This window comes from Melopsittacus undulatus, chromosome 1 (assembly GCF_012275295.1).
Source record: "Melopsittacus undulatus isolate bMelUnd1 chromosome 1, bMelUnd1.mat.Z, whole genome shotgun sequence".
Classification (NCBI taxonomy): Eukaryota; Metazoa; Chordata; class Aves; order Psittaciformes; family Psittaculidae; genus Melopsittacus; species Melopsittacus undulatus.
The window spans coordinates 23,757,282-23,774,650 of record NC_047527.1 but is presented as its reverse complement, the minus strand read 5'-3'; positions in this window follow the sequence as shown (position 1 = coordinate 23,774,650).

Here is a 17,369-nt window from a genome sequence, read left to right as displayed (position 1 = left end):
AAATATTCTTCAAACCATTACTATTGCGTATAGCGACAGAGTAAATTTTTATTTTTAATAGCAAATCACAGTTATTCAAATGATGCCATTTCAGAGCAAGCAAAGTAACCCCTGAATTGGGGAAAAAAAGGAAAAATGAGTGTGTGCATGGGCGTATGTGATAGATCCTTAAGGCAGATCCCTGCAGTATCTGGATTCACTGTATTATAGAATCAAAGAATCATAGAATAGTTAGGGTTGGAAAGGACCTTTAGATCATCCAGTTCCAACCCCCCTGCCATGGGCAGGGACACCTCACACTAAACCATGTCACCCAAGGCTCTGTGCAACCTGGCCTTGAACACCTCCAAAGATGGAGCATTCACCACTTCCCTGGGCAACCCATTCCAGTGCCTCACCACCCTAACAGTAAAGAACTTCTTCCTTATATCCAGTCTGAACTTCCACTGTTTAAGTTTCAACCCTTTACCCCTTGTCCTATCCCTACAGTCCCTAATGAATAGTCCCTCTCCAGCATCCCCGCAGGCCTCCTTCAGATACTGGAAAGCTGCTATGAGGTCTCCAAGCAGCCTTCTCTTCTCCAGGCTGAACAGCCCTGACATTCTCAGCCTATCTTCATAAAAGAGGCTCTCCAGTCCCCTGATCATCCTCATGGCCCTCCTCTGGACTTGTTCCAACAGTTCCACATCCTTTTTATGTTGAGGACACCAGAACTGCACACAATACTCCAGGTGAGGTCTCATGAGAGCAGAGTAGAGGGGCAGGATCACCTCCTTTGACCCTGCTGGTCACGCTTCTTTTGATGCAGCCCAGTATATGGTTGGCTTTCTGGGCTGTGAGCGCACACTTAAGCCAGCTCATGTTCATTTTCTCATTGATCAACACCCCCATATCCTTCTCTGCAGGGCTGCTGTGAATTTCTTCTCTGCCCAACCTGTAGCTGTTCCTGTAGCATCTCACTGATGAGAGCACTCTGTAAATATATTGTTATCAGACTTTGGAGTGTTTACTTGGACATGAATTTTGCTGTCTGGAATGAAAACCGAATAAAAGATTGGAAACAAATGCTAACAGTAAACAGCAATATACTGAGTTGAAGGGAAGTCTGCAGGGATTACAACTGATCCTGATTTTGTTTAATGACTTTATTTACGCCATGAAAGGAATATATATATATTTATTACATAAAGTCCCACCATGGTAAAGTAGTTAAAAAATGATTCTTAAGTTACTAGAAGCTGGTAATGTCTGATCCATCTCAGGCATCAGTTGTGTTCTGCATGCCTGTGTGCTGATTTCCCACTGCAAGCTGCACAGTGCATAAGAAATGAGTGGGACCTGGGAGCTGAGAACCTTTATTAATTTTCCCCATTTTGTTTTTCTGCCTTGTGCAATTGCTTAGTCTTCCTTACATGTTACACTGGTGAGGATGCAGAAATTCATTCTCCAAAGGAATTTTCAGGGTTGGAAATATGGGCAGGAAACAGCACAATTAGATTCAACTGAAAAAACAACACAAACTAATATATCTCAGGAAAAGTCATCCTAACTGCATAATCAGCAGGAGAGAAATTTGGAAGCCATTGAGTTTATAAAGACTTAGAGAAGATAATAGGTGACAAATCAGATATAACCTAGTAATAGCTTATCACAGTGAAGGTGCAATTGTGTTTGTGAATCACGTACACCTTTTCAGTTCCCAAGGCATTGCAAGTGGCACCTCCAGGATTAGACCTCAGCAGGGTTCTGGGCTCCTTGGTTGGAGAGTGAAGTCCCAGCCTCAGCAATGAGACACAGACATAGCTGATGATATAGAAGAACTAAACATTCAGAGAACTATATATATATATTTTAGCAGAGCAAAGTCTACATATGATGGAGTGGAACAGAGATAGAGAATGATGTGTGAAACCACTTTAAGCAGCTGCAGGACTAACTACAGTCACTCACTTTTTCACCTTTGCTGCCAATCTCAATTCTTGGGATGTTTTCTCTTATACCTATCCTGACCTGTGCTTTGTCTCTTGTATTGAAAGTGATTGCAGAAGTATTCAGGATAAAGGACTGGAATAGAGAGGGGGACTTCTTACGACATTGCACCAGTTTATGCCTGATTTACACCGGTATAGGAATTCTACTCATTGATCAATCTTGCCATTGTTGGCCGAGAACTATCAATAAAGGGGGGTGAGGGTAAAGGAAGGGTATTCCTTACTGTAATAGGAAGAGAGTAGTATACAGACATACTGACACCACCCCAGAAATGGTCTGTGTCTTCTTATTTTTCCTGCCAAAATCAGTCCAAAGCTTATTCTCCAGCCTGTGTGGCTCGGTTGGAAATAGCATATGTTGCACAAGCACTATCTAGGATCAGCTAAAACCACCTGATTAGCAGTGATGTTTGAGCTGGCCCTGGACCCATGCTGAATGCACAGAGAAATACTGCTCAGGAGAGTCCACTGGATGCTACCTGGGATCACAAAGGAGCTTTTGAAAAACCAGTGACAGGTGGAGTAAAGAGAAATGACCTAGCAGTGAGGTCTCCTGGCACAATGCTGGAGGAGAGGCCATCAGCTTTATCATTTGGTAAACTGTGGAAATGATTACACCCTTGGAAGCATTACGGAGGAAGATAGTTTTTATTTCAAACCCATCCTCCCTAAGAGAAAGAAGACACCACGAATATCTACCTTGTACTCTGCTGGGTGTCAGTATGAGAGTGGATGGAGGGATATGTGGAGGATGTGCTGAAATGAAACATGTCCCACCAGCCTTGGCTGTGGCCTCTTGTCTTTGCTAACCCACATTCCCTATTTCCATAATTTTTTAGGAGTCTGCCTTGGTGGGAATATGTGTGAAGGTCATCTTTTTCTTTCCTTTGAACCCTGCTTTTCACATGAACTTTCTGCTGTTTACTGTACTTCCTAATGTGTTAATATTACATTTATAATGTATACTACTAATATTGTAAATGCAGTAGACACAACTGTAAATACACCAGCAGTTTTGTGTTCTTCCAATGCAGGTATTGATTTAGCAATTTTCCACACATTCCAGACTAAAGGTACAGGTTTTAGATCAAATGTATATTGTTCTGTTAAGGTTTATCTCTAATATTAATATCACTGCACATTTCTAAACCAGTTTGCAACTAGAAATGACAAGGAATGCAAAAAAAAAAAAAGTCAAGGGCACGTAAAAGTTTGTGTGTGAAGATCTGACTATGGAGAAATCCCTGTGGTTAAAATAAAATATCAAGAAAATTGCTAAGGACCCAACACACAGACATTTTAAGGAGTCCCAGTTTTGTCTATTTTATGGATTTTCCTGGTGTTAATTTGAGAAGTGTTGCAGTACAGAAAATTACTAATGTAATATGTGTGCTCATATATGTGTTGTATGCTCTGGTCAAACCCAGAGCTAGACAACATTCAGAATTTCCTAACACCTAATTCTCTGTCTGCACTTAATGTTTAAAATGTCATGATCTAATGGAAATGGAGTCCCCATATGAATATATGGGCTGGACTGAGTCTCGCTAGCGTTCCTTGAACAGGCCAAAAATCTTTTTCCAGCTCAGAGTGACACACTGGGTCTCTGATCCGTCACTAAGAGATGTTCCAGGAGTTTCTTTGCAGTGTTGGTGACTGTTCTGTTGTCCTGAGGTCCATCAGACAACAGCTGGGAGCTTGCAACTGTCCTGCTCAGATTGGTATGTATTATGCTACGCAAACCAGAGTAACACCTGGAGGGTTCAAACAAGGTGGGGTGATCATTATATGAATATGTAAAACAGATAGGCAAACATTAGGAAAAAAGAACTATCAGTGCTTCCATTCACAGGGGAAAACTAGGAACCTAAAGCTCATTTTCAAGGAAACCAGAAGAGTTCTGCATATCATCTGAGTGGTTTCTTTAGACTTCTTAAAAATTCCAGCTAAAATGATGTTTTAGCTTTCAATAACTCCATCTGAAGTCAACTGAAGTTGCAAGTGCTAGAGAACTCTGGAAAACAAGCCCATGGCAATTTGCCTGAGAGAGATACACAGGAGCACTGAATCCCACCATACATACATATCTGTATGCACTTGAGCTGGGGTGTGTGTGTTGTGTTGCTTGTGTATGGCACAGCATACTTCCATGGAGAAGCTTCATCCTGCACATGTAAAACATTTTCAGTATATCTTCAAATGCTCATCTCTGCAGAGTGGTACTGATTTAAGTAAAGCATTTCAGTTACAAGAAATTGTGCTGCCAATTAAACTGCACTATTTTGTTTTATTGACTCTGAGAATATACATTACTTCAACAGTAAGAGCAAATATGGGTTTGAAGGTGTTTAAACAAATGTACACTTCTGTTGAAAGCAGTCTGCAATAACTAGATTCAATAAAAAATTCTAATTGTAGGCCTCATGTTAAGTCCTGAAACACATTTTTTGGTCCCCATGTGCCTTGTTTCCAAGATGGTAGCACCTGGAAAAACATGCAGTTTGACTTTTGTAATAGATGTGAGCTCTGATAGTTAGGACTGCAATGCACTGCCTGCTTTAGAAGTGGTGGCAATGTTGCTGCAGTTTAAGTGGATGTCTTATGCAAGGGAGTGAGAACATTTTGGGCTATGAAAAACACTGTTCATATACAGTTTCCATGCAACACATTGAAGAAACCAGCAGCCTGTTTCAATAGCCAAGCCAAAACTGTCTGAATACTGTGCCAGCAAATTGCTGCTGCTTTCCCTAAACCTGTTTTCTGACTGTCCCTCCAGTTGCATCTATGGATTCCTTCAGCAGTAAAAATGGGAAAAAAGGGACAGCACTTTTTACTACCTTCCCAAGTTTGCTGACATACTTGCCAAAAAAAAACAAACCCGCAGTCCTTAAGGTGAATTGAAGTTTTAACAAGATTTGATTAGTTCCCTCATGAACATTGCCTTTTCCTTCACATCATTTCCTGTGGTGAAAATCACCTCAGTGGTCCACCACCTCTGCTTCATCACTCAAAGCTTAAAGCAAGATCAAGTGCAAAATGTGAGAAATTAATCTTTACGTATGTAATAATGTTGGAAATGGGTGGGTGGGGGAGGTGTTGTTATTGAAAACTATTCTGCATTATTCCACTTGCGGCAAATAAGATAAAATGAGAGATGGGCAGCTCCTTCATGAGGTGAAGGTGGGGGACAGTGTCCCTGCTGGGCAAAACAGGCCATAGGAAGCTCAGGAGGCGTTCTTGCAGTACTGTATCCACAGGTGACCTCAGCAGTAAATTAGTGCAATGTTTTTATTCTGCTTGTTTTCACACCTCCTCCACAACAGAAGCACGCATGATAATTAAACTGGAAGATTAACAAATGATGAGCCTGGGGTGACTGGGGGCAGTGCTTTGCCATAAAGAACAAGAAGCACCAAAAGCACTGAGAAAAGCGAGCAGCAAGAGGCAGACCCCAGGCAAGCTTTCCCACAAAGCTCTGCCAATACGCCTCGGTCCTGATTTACAGCACTCTCGCGGCTCCCCTCTGAGCCTCGTCTGCTCCAGAAACTGTCAGTGGTGTGAAACAGCTTTAGGAGTTTTTGCAGGTGGACTTGTCTCTGCTCAGGGCTGCGCTGGAGTCTTATGTGTCTCTGGACTGTAACATTAAAGGCAGAGCAAGAGAAAGCAAATGCGTCTTGGAGGAACTGATTCCACTTTCTGCTTTACCATAGGCTTTCTGAGTAGGTCTGGATAAGCTTTGTCATCTCACTGTCTAAATTCCTTATCTGTAGCCTGGGGATGGTAAGAGCAACATTACCTACCTGTGGCATAGCAGGGAGTGTGCTGGTTAATTACCTAATGTTTATACAGTGGGGTCAGCAGCAAGAGTGCTACATGATAGCTAAATATTAGTATGAAATTGCAGAAGATAACTGCACATATCCTCCCTCACACAGCATGGTGATATTTTATCTACTTGTTATTTCGAGCCACATTCTCCAAAAGCTGAAAATACTTAGTGTCTGTTTAAAAGAAATATTTCAAAGAACACATGTTGGCTTGGGTTGTTTCCCACTGTGCATAGCACCTGCACACAACTGACACTGGTGAGCTCTTTGCTTTAATAGAAAAGGTAAAATGAAGTGTTACTTCTCTTTAGGCTCTGTTAAAGGGAACACTATTAAAAAATACTTGTTCCCTAGCCAACATTTTTTTCCCCTTTTTTTCTGCAGTCGTATCTGCTTTGGTGTACATCTGCGCCTGAATGTGCTCCCCTTGTCTTTGTGCCCTGACAGATATCTCCCACCAGAGCTAAGAGAGAAAGGTTTTTGAGACAAGTGTCACTTCATTTTGGAAGGGGAAGGGAGGTTTTTATGAAAGATGGGGTCAGTTTCAGTTGTCATCATAGCCAATGTAGTGAGTTCCTCCAGGCAAGGATGCTGCGATGAAGCCGAGGTGGGTAAGTCAGGGTTGATGGGTCCTAAGTTGACTGTACAGGCCTAGAGGTGCTAAACACCTTTTATCACACAGCTCACCACACCGTTAGGTTGGAGAGCAGGGAGGTAGCAGCTGCTGCAGAGCATTCTCTATAAATGCCCCTACAGCAAGGTGGCAGCCACATCAGGGTGGCAGCAGTGGGGACAGTTCTCAAACAGGGCAGTACGTGTCACTCAAGGCACAGGAGAGCATGAAGGCAAGACCAGCATTTCATGCTGGGGCTGGCACTTGGGCCTCAGAGCTGACAGCTACAGCATGTTGTTGCACAGATCATCCTCCTTCAGGGGCAGGATCAGTTGAGCAATTTTCCTCCAAGAACAAAGATCAAGAGAGACTACTCTTTACCTATGACCTGGGAAGTAGCTTGTGGTTCCAAACCAAATGCATATAGAAACCTTTATAGGCATAGAGCCTTTGGGGGATAATATTACCTGCAAAACAGAGGGGACAAAACCAGGCTACTTTCTGTCTGAGCCACTAAAGGACACCAGGTAGATCAGCAGCTTGGGGAAATATGGTGAGGAGAAGTAACATGCAGTTGTTAGAAAGAGCCTATTATCACTGCCTGTGGGAGAGCAGATAGAATGTTCTGCCCTACAGCTGATAAAAGTCAAGGGTTATCAGACAGACACTGCCCATGCTGGAGACACTACATGGAAATGGTGTCCATGGGGACTACTTTGTCACTAATTCCCTGCCCCTACCTGGCACAAATTCTGTAAAGAAAGTCTAGAACAAGGTCTGGGAGTGAGTCTCCTTGGGATGGTAGCTCTTCTTATCTGGTGAGAAGACTTAGCAGGACTCAGCTATGTGGGGGCTTGTGGCATGCATTTGTAGTATTGAGAAGAGCCCTAGTTTCCTCTTGGTGGCTGATGTGCAGGCCTTGGAGACAGACATGTCTAAGAAATGCCACCAAACTGTGCCACATCTCAAAAGATGGCATTTCCCACAGGCACAATCAATCTTCTGGCCTCCCTATGAAAGGATCTCCCAGAATACCTCATGTCCCAGAAAATTTTCCTTCTCCCACTCATGAAAAGATGCTTTCTTCTTTAAATCTGGATGCATGTCAGCCTTCATTTGGCCTTGCACTTCTCCAACACTTCAGTTACCTGGGCAGCAGTAGCTGTATAAGAATGGCCTCCTGGATCCATGTTGTCCTCCCAGAAGAAAGGCGTTGGGCCATTGTGCATTGCTACGAACAAGAAGCCTGTGCCTGCTGCCTGAGCCGCAGGTTTTGGCCTAAAACATGATATGAACAAGCAGATTGCTTAATTCACTCAGAAAGGCATGCAGAGAACTGGGGACAAGTACCAGAAGAGGTGTAGTACAGCCTTTCTACCAACACACATCTGAGGTGGAAGACGAACTGGGCAAGTTGATTCCATCTTGCTCAAACTCCTTGTGGTTGTTTGATGCAAGCATAATTACCAGTTATAGCAGTCCCCAGAAACAATGCCAAAGTATAACAGTATGAAGTATAAAGATAAAAAAATTCCAGGCAGTGCAGGGTCCCTAGGCATCCACATGTAGGGCAGACATACCTCACTTTCTCCTCTCATGTTCCCTCTTTCTCTCCTTTCCCTCTCTCCCATTGTCTGATGGGACCCTCTGGCACATAGGCAAGGGATGTAGAGCACATCTCACTGCCACTTGCACCCTTTGGAAACATCAGCTCTCAGCCTGATTTAGAACAGCAAATAAAGCCTGGAAGTTGTAATCTGCCCACACATGACCTGCAAAAATGGCTGCATTTCCCCAGCACACCCTGAGCAGTGCTCAGTGATCTGAACCAGGCACAATAAAGTGCTTGAAAACACCACCAGCAGTGCAGTGTCCTGCTCCAGACCTAGTTTTCCTTATTTGTCTATTAATGGGAAAGTGTAAGAGGAAGGAGTGAAACTGCCCAACTACATCAGAACTGGGCTGCAGCCATCTGGCAAGGCTGGAGGTGTGTGATGTACGTGGGATTTGGAAAGGCCAGAGGACAGGAGAAGGCAGTGATGGCAGTGGGAACGATTTGACAAAGCCAGGTGCCTCAGTTCATTGAACAAATGAAGTTCTTAACCTACCAGAGTTAAGATTAGCCCCTCCTATTGTAAGCATGCTTCTATATTCAGTCTGAAAAGAAAGAGCCATCCAAGTACCTTCACATGGAGGAGGGGTAGTCCTTGGAGATGCCTGTGCTGTAATAGTCTCCCCATCTTTGATGAGCTTTTTTCAAAGAAGTTATTAGAACCTGGGGGGGGGTAGAAAATCCTGGTGAGGCAAAAATCCTAGAAGGCCTGGGGAAGGATTCCTCCCTGTGAGAGACCTGCCGACATGGGTTGTTCAGTCTGTTAGTGTAGAAGAGGGACTGTACTGCCTAGTGTGACAGTGGGCTAGAGCTGGTGGGCTTGGAGAGGCTGGGAGTCTTCTCTTCAGAACTGAAAGGCATCAGAGCTGAGGTCTGAGAAATTCAGACAGACTAAAATGAGGAGTAAAGACACAGGTGTTCAGTAGGAGGGATGACTGGCTGCTCTGGCAAACAGGCACTGCAAACAGGCGTTTCATCTGATGTCCTTTAAGCAAATCAGATGTACCTCTGAAATGTGTTTTTTAGCCACGCAAAGGTTGCTGGAACAGGTTTGCTAGCAAAATTCAAAGGCCTGTGATATACAGAAACAAACCTTGATATTCTTATAACCTTGATGTATATAAAACTAAAAATATTAAATATCCAATTGTCTCAAAGTCCAGGTACATGAGAAACTTAGAACACAGCCATCAGTCTAAGATAGTGTTTCCTCTGACTTTGTCCCTTTCTCCACAGCAAATATGAAATAACTTTGTACTTTTTTAATTGAAGGGTATTTTAGTGAGGGATAAACTCAGTGATATTATCTAAAAGGTGCAGCAAGATAGAAATATCTACACAGACTGTAACTACTAGTGAGCTGGCACAAGATGCGTCGTGCCCTTGACAGCAATGACTTGGTTCTGTTTTCCAGACATCTGTGGAAGGTCTGGCAAAGCAGGGAAGGTGGCAGAAAAAACCTTCTGATAGCACTGATAATGGTGCCATCATCTCCATTCTGCAAGCCCAAGAGCGGATTTGGCCAGAGTGAACAGCTTTGTGCCAAGACATATGCACTAGGTCAGGCCAGGTCTCTGCCAGCCACATCAGCTGCTATCCCCTCAGATACTAGATAGTGTTTTTTAAACTAGATAGTTTGCCCCACCAAAACGGCTTCACTGGGCTCCAGAGAAGCCAAGGACACAGATTCACAGGACCCAGTATCTAAGAGTAAATAGAACACAAAGCACAGAAAACACCTATCACAATAACTTATTATGAAGCTTATCTTTTGTAGTTCCAGTAGAGAATTTTGCTCAGCTGTGAGCAGATGTGTATTAATGGCTAAGCTCAGACAGATCACAAATGTATTTTGGCAATGTAATCCACAATGTAATACTTATGACAGAACAATAACACTAATATTTCAAGAGGGCTTTAGAAAGAGATGAGATTTACTAGTTGAGAATGAGAAATAAGATTTGATATTTAAATATACAGGGACTTAAACATTTGGACGAGGAGGTGGGAGTAGCACTGTGAAAGGTTTTCAAAGTTCAAAATTAAAGAACCCCGAAGTCAGCTCTTAGCCGGATAGGCTGGAGTGGATTATGTGCACTCATGCAATTACAGTGATTATCTGTGCAAGAAGTCAAGCTGCTGCATATTTGTGTGCACTTGTGGTCAATTGGGGCTTTTGCTGGTAGCAAAATTTCTCAATACCTCATAGACATTGGTATGAACAATTCTGTAGCTGCAATGGAGTTGCATCCGTTGAATTAACTAGCAGTACGGTTACCAGTATCAGCTAGGTTTAGGTCCAAAAGGATTACTTGACATCAGTAGAGTATCTGACCACTAGCTGCATGGGTAAAGTCTTTAAGACTCAATACAGACAGAATGCAAGTAGTGCCATCTTTTTTTGAGAGATGAAGGCTAGAAATGGCTGGAGGGCCAAGACAGGTTAAAGTCCAACCACAGAGCTGTAGGGCTGAGTTAAGCTTAGAAGAGTTTATACCAACAGAACTACACAAGTGGTAATGTTTGGTTTTGGGTGCTTTTTTAATGTATTCATGGTTAGTAGCATGTAAAAAAAACAAACCTTTTCTTCAGTTTCTTAAAGGAAACTGAGATACAGACCTCACAAAAACTAGCAACTTTTTGTATATTTTGAATTGGGTTTAACAAGCCTGAGCAAGTACTGCAAAACACATTATTCAAACCTCTGTGTGAAATTTCTGCTGTCTTGTTTTTACAAGCACACATTTCTGTTTGTGCTGTTGGCAGATATTGCATGGAGAAGACTGACCAGTAACTGCTTTCATGGAAATAATGAGTGTTGCTCTGTCTACAACTACCCAGAAGAATTAGTGTATGTGTTAGAGCCTGGATACATTCCACCTAAATTTAGGCAATTAGCCTGAAGTCTTCCGGTTAAGAGTTTGGCTTCACTAGTTGACCTCAGTTCCCAATAGAGAGATGGGTTACTCTAGAAAACAATTTACCTAAAATCAGAGCTCTGAGCACCTGGCTTTTCCCCTCATACATGAATGCATGGGTTCTCTGTGTAACTGCACAGCAAAAAGATTTCCTGACTGATGATGGTTCTAGTCCTTCAGTTGCTCAGACTGGTGAAAAGCTGCAGCACACTTCTCTCCCTTTGCATACTGAGAAGTGTCTCATGACCATATGTTAGGCACCACCAGCATTCCTAACCTTGTGAGCTTAGCTCAACACCTAACATGAGATAAAGAGATGCTTATTTGGACCTTACTCCAAGAGCCATGTCCATCCAGATCAAATCATCTTTACACTCATTCCAACTTAATTCACCTCGTTACAGTTCTGAATTTTGCTCCTTGCTGCACCAGTAAAACCACACATGGGTAGGTGGGGTGCAAAGAGTTATTCACAGGTCTTGATTATCAGGTCACTTTGTTTGTAGAATAGCATATAGGAAATCCTAAGCACAGAAGATCTGCAAAAGAGCATTAGAAGCAAGCGTCACCTAAGAAGTTGCTCAGCATGAACTATTCTCTTCCCTCTAGACTTCACAGTGCCGAGGTGAACAGAGGTGCACACCACAGGCAGGAGGTCCTCAAGTACAGCAGAAGAGGAATTCCACCCTAAACAAACACATTCCCAGGGCTTGTGAAAGATAAGAAGCCCTTGAGCTAGGCAGAGTTTGAAGGAGTGGGCTCCGGCTAGCTCTCACCCTTGAGTTTTGAAGGAAGCAAGAATAAAATTGAATGATGCCTCTACTGATGCACACAATTAGGAATTCACACCTGCAGGGACTAGGAAGCATGGACACAGTATGTGTGATTAGAAGAGACAGCAATAAGCCAGAGTATTCTGCGTGGATGGTCAGGATACCACTGTAAACACTTTGGAAGAATTTGGTAATGAAGAAAATAAAAACTTTATTAGAGATGGACAATATGACTTTATGAGGTATAGTACATCCTTAACTGAGTGACCGATTATTTTTCGAAAACACATTTGCCACAGTAACTATAGGAAGGCAGAGACATTTTACAGTTGAATATTCAAACTTTCAGTAATTTCTCAGATTATTAATGAATATTTTGAAAATAGCCAGTTCAGAAGAAAACTAGGTCAAAAAGGTGAGATTAAAAAAAAATCTGTTTACTGGCTATTTTGGGGTACATACAGTCTCTCTGAGTTCAGAAATACAGTTATCTTCACGTTTTCAATTTGATCATGTTCTCTTTGCACATTTTGAGGTGCAGATATTTATACAGCTAGCATCAACAGAAAAGGCATAGAGGGTTTCAGAGTGTGATAGCCAGGAGGCATTCCAACTCTGAGTTTCACTGCTGTGCTGAGTGTCCCCACATTTCACACATCATAGTGCTCCCCTTGCCTATGATGTGTGGATACTAATTAGACAGTGACATCCCTCTGTGGTGAGGCAATTTCTCCAGCAGGAAGCTGAGATCCAAACAAGAAATTGTCTTTGACCAGTGCCAAAGTGAGATGGTCTTTGCCTGAGGTAGAGGCTTTGGTCCTGCTGTGAGGGACAGTACAGATGTGGCCCACGATTCTCTGGTTCACCTCTTACAGTGAAACTTTGAGTTAAAACATCATAGACTACAGATTTTTAATGTCCAGTTCATTAATGATTCCCCTCCTGACTGACATTTTGCTATCTCAGCTAGCAAGAGCTAGCAGATCAGAATTTTTGTTTTTATTAAATAGTTTTTCTGTCAAATCAAGAAGAAAAATTGTTGAGTGGTAAAAGGCAGGAAAAAGGAAAGGAGAAAATATAATCCCCCTGCCCTAAAATTCTAACAACATTTGGAAAAGATTAGGAAATATGAAATTTGGAAATATTTTATAATGGTCCAGGCCGTGGGAAATAGGTGGATTTGGAACTGGTAAAAGCTAATGTAGCTCTGCTAAAATTAATCCAAATTTGTGGCATATGGTGATCTAGCCCAGAGGTAATAGCTTCTAAATAATGTTTTTTCTTATATTTTGTCTGTGCTGATGAAGTCACTGGCCTGCACCAAAGTATCAGTGTGTTTTGAAACAAATCCTTCACTTCAGGGGAGGATACATTCCTTGTTACCTTAGCCCTCTGGATTCCCATGAAGTATTACACTTTGTATTTCAAATCGAAGGATGGATTTGGACACTAGCTTTCTGTTTGCCATTTTATTTGACAAACTGTGCCAGTTTATTATGCTGATCTGACAGAGTATCAAAATTATGAACAGTAATTTCATAGGCAGGACGGATTGTAAAGTTTATTCAAAGAACTTCTTCCAGGGAGATACCCCTGGCTGGGAATCTCCCCGCTGTCGGTGCTGGGCTCCTTCCCAACCTGCTGGGAGCCAGCTCTGTCCAAGACAGGAGGGGGAAGCACAAGCCATCTGGAAAGGCAGCTTTCCTGGTAGGAGTTTTCAATTAGATTACTTTGAGGGATAGTGAGGGTACAGTTGTGAGGCATCCCTGCTCATGTCAGGAGGGTTGGAACTAGATGATACTAAGGTCCTTTCCAAACCTAACTGTTCTATGATTCTATGATTCTGTGACTGCTGTGGACCTCTCACATTTACTATATGCTTGAGAAATGAGCAGTGGGATAACTTTTCTACAATGTGATTTGCATATCACACTGTTATGTTTTGAGGAAAAAAAGCTTCATTTCAAATTTTCTTCCAGCTGTTTGATCAGAATATTGTAAGTTTTTCCCATTTTTGCCTACATTGCACAACTGCAGTAGAAATATAGCTCTTCCTTACCTGCCCTAAAATCTCTTGTTACTCACTCTACTGCTTGCAGTTCTTCCATTTACCTTGGCAACTCCACCTGTGCTGATTACATTTACCAGAAGTCTGACTGTCTTTTCTCTTCAAGCCAGTCAGAAATTACTCAGATAAGTGCGAAAATCCAGGAGGATTGGATTTTGGGGAATGTAATAATGTCATAACCTGAAGTAGGGAGCGGCCATTCTCAGTCACTTGCTGAGGGGAGTAGCTTGAGAGAGGACGCCTGTAACACCGGAGCGGAGCGGAGGGAGATCAGAGTCCAGGAGCCTCACCACAGAGCGACAAGAGCCACTGAAGAGGGAGCCTCAAGTCCTCAACAGGACTTGCCCAAGAGCTCAGCTCCCGAGAGGAGGTGACTCACCGGGAGCGGAGACAGGAGGAGGGGCACCAACTGTGAGTGGTTAAAAACCTACCCAGGGAGCGCAGTGACCAGGACGCTGCAAACAGAGTGGGCAAACAGAGCGGGTTGAGGCAGTTTATGTGGCATTTCGCGCGGGCAGGCGAGCGGGATGGTGAGCACTCGCCGTATGACCAGGGTCCGGTCTTGGAGCTCTGCCCTGGCCGCCCTGGTGGTGGCCAGCGTAGGCACCCAGACAGAGCCGGTAAGTGGGGAGGTTGCGGTGCAGAGCTTGGAGTGTAGAGAGTGCCTGCACTGGTCTGGTGAGGGAAAGGTGCAGAATGGGCAGGGCTGTGCTCGCTGCTCCCTGATGGAGGTCCTCCTCCAGCAGGTGGCTGAGCTATGGGATGCTGTCAGTAAGCTGCAAGATGTCAGGGAAGCTGAGAGGAAGCAGGACTGCTTGCTCCAGGCCCAAACAGCACAGGGGCCTCAAGCTTCCCCTCTAACTCATGGAGGAAAGAAGGAGGCTGTTGACCAGGGAAGCTGGGAATTAGTAACAAAAAAAAAAAAATAACAACAAAAGGAGGAAGAGAGCAATTAAAAGCAAGGGGCTTCCTCCTAAATCTGCTGTACCCACCCAGAACTGCTTTGTTGTCCTGCAGGGGGCTGATGAGGAAATGCACTTGCATCAGAAACAGCCGGCTAGTGAACTGGTACACAAGATCTCTACTGGTGCCACCAGGAAAAAGCGGCAGGTTGTAGTAGTAGGGGACCCTGCCTTGAAAGGGACAGAAGTGCTCATCTGTCGGCCTGACCCGGTCGCAAGGGAAGTGTGTTGCCTACCTGGGGCACGGATCAGGGATGTTGTGGAGAGGCTGCCTGCTCTAGTAAGTCCCATGGACTATTACCCGCTTCTTGTGATACATGTGGGTGCTAGGGATATAGACAGTAGTAGCCTGAGGAGTATAAAGAAGGACTACAGAGCTCTGGGAGAGGTGGTCAGGGGCTCTGGAGCTCAGATAGTCTTTTCGACAATTCTCCAAGACACAGGGGAGGACTTTCCAAAGGCAAGGAGGATTTGACAGGTTAATAAATGGTTCAAAGGGTGGTGTCATAGTCAAGGGTTTGGGTATCTTGGACATGGGACCCAAATTTGTAGGCCAGGCCTACTGGGGGCTGGTGGAGCTGCTCTGATAAAGAAAGAGGAGTGGTTTTGCTGGGAGGCTTGCCGGACTTGACAAGGATGCTTTAAACTAGTTGTGTTGGGGGAGGGGAGCATCATTCCATCCCAACACACCCAGTCAGTTGCCAGCACCTATAATAAATACTCTGAGCAATGCAGTAATATTCTAGCCGCTCCAGCCACTGAGCCGGCTTCATTTGGAGCTCAGATCAGATGCCTCTATACAAATGCCCGTAGCATGGGGAATAAACACGAGGAATTAGAGATGTGGGCACATCTACGGGGCTATGATATAACAGGCATCACAGAAACATGGTGGGATGGCTCCTTTGACTGGAGTGTTGGAATTTAGAAAAGACAGACCCAGTAGGAGGGGAGGGGGAGTTGCCCTTTATGCTAGGGATAGGCTAGAGAGTATGGAACTCTGTCTGGGGACAGGTGATCAGTTAACAGAAAGTTTGTGAGTCAGGGTTAAGGGGAAATCGGTGATGGGACACATTACTGTGGGGATATGTTACAGACCGCCTGATCAAGAGGAACCTGTGGATGAAGAACTCTACAGACAAATAGGAAAAGCCTCACACTCGCAGGCCCTTGTTCTCATGGGGGACTTCAACCACCCTGACATCTGTTGGGGCGACGGTACGGCCCGGCACAAGCAATCCAGGAGGTTTCTCGATTGTGTGGAAGACAAGTTCCTTCTGCAAGCAATGGAGGAGCTGAAGAGGAGAGGTGCCCTGCTTGACCTCGTGCTCACCAACAGGGAAGGGCTCGCTGGAAATGTGACTCTCCAGGAAAGTCTTGGATGCAGTGATCACGAGATGGTCGAATTTGAGGTCCTCAAGACAGTGAGAAGAGCGTGCAGTAAGCTCACTGCCCTGGACTTCAACAGAGCAGACTTTTGCCTCTCCAGGAACCTGCTTAGTAAGGTTCCATGGAATATAGCCCTAGAGGGCAGGGGGGCCCAAGACTCTTGGTTAATATTCAAGGATCACCTGCTACAAGCTCAGGAGTGTTGCATCCCGACTAGAAGGAAGTGCAGCAGGAGGGCCAGGAGACCCCCTTGGATGGATAAGGAGCTGCTGAGAAAAATTCACAGGAAAAAAAAGGCTTATAAAAGGTGGAAGCAAGGACAGGTGGCCTGGGATGAATACAGGGATGTTGTCAGGGTAGTTAGGGACCAAGCTAGGAAAGCTAAGGCCCAATTGGAGCTAAACTTGGCAAGGGATGTTAAAGATAATAGGAAGGGATTTTATAGGTATGTAGTCGCTAAAAAACAGACTAAGGACAATGTAGGCCCCCTCTGGAAGCTTTTGGGAGAACTGGCTACACAGGACTTGGAGAAGGCTGAGGTTCTGAATGGCTTCTTTGCCTCAGTCTTCACTGGCAAAGGCTCTGACCACACCACCCAAGCCTTGGAAGGCAGACGTAGGGATTGTGAAAACCTAGACCTTGGGCCCACTGTAGGAGAGGATCTGGTTCGAGACCATCTTAAGAACCTGAATGTACACAAGTCCATGGGACCTGGTGAAATCCATCCGTGGGTCCTGAAGGAGCTGGCGAATGAAGTTGCAAAGCCACTGGCCATCATATTTGAAAAATCATGGCAGTCAGGTGAAGTTCCTGACGACTGGAAAAAGGGAAATATAACCCCCATTTTCAAGAAGGGGAAAATGGATGACCCAGGGAATTACAGACCAGTCAGTCTCACCTCTGTGCCTGGCAAAATCTGGGAGCAGATTCTCCTGGAAGGCATGCTAGGGCACATGAAAAACAACAAGGTGCTTGGTGACAGCCAGCATGGCTTTACTAGGGGGAAATCCTGCCTGGCCAATTTGGTGGCCTTCTATGATGGGGCTACAGAACTGATGGACAGGGGTGGAGCAGTTGATGTCATCTACCTGGACTTGCGCAAAGCATTCGACGCTGTCCCACATGACATACTTGTCTCTAAATTGGAGAGACATCAATTTGATAGGTGGACCACTCGATGGATAAAGAACTGGCTGGATGGTCGCACTCAAAGAGT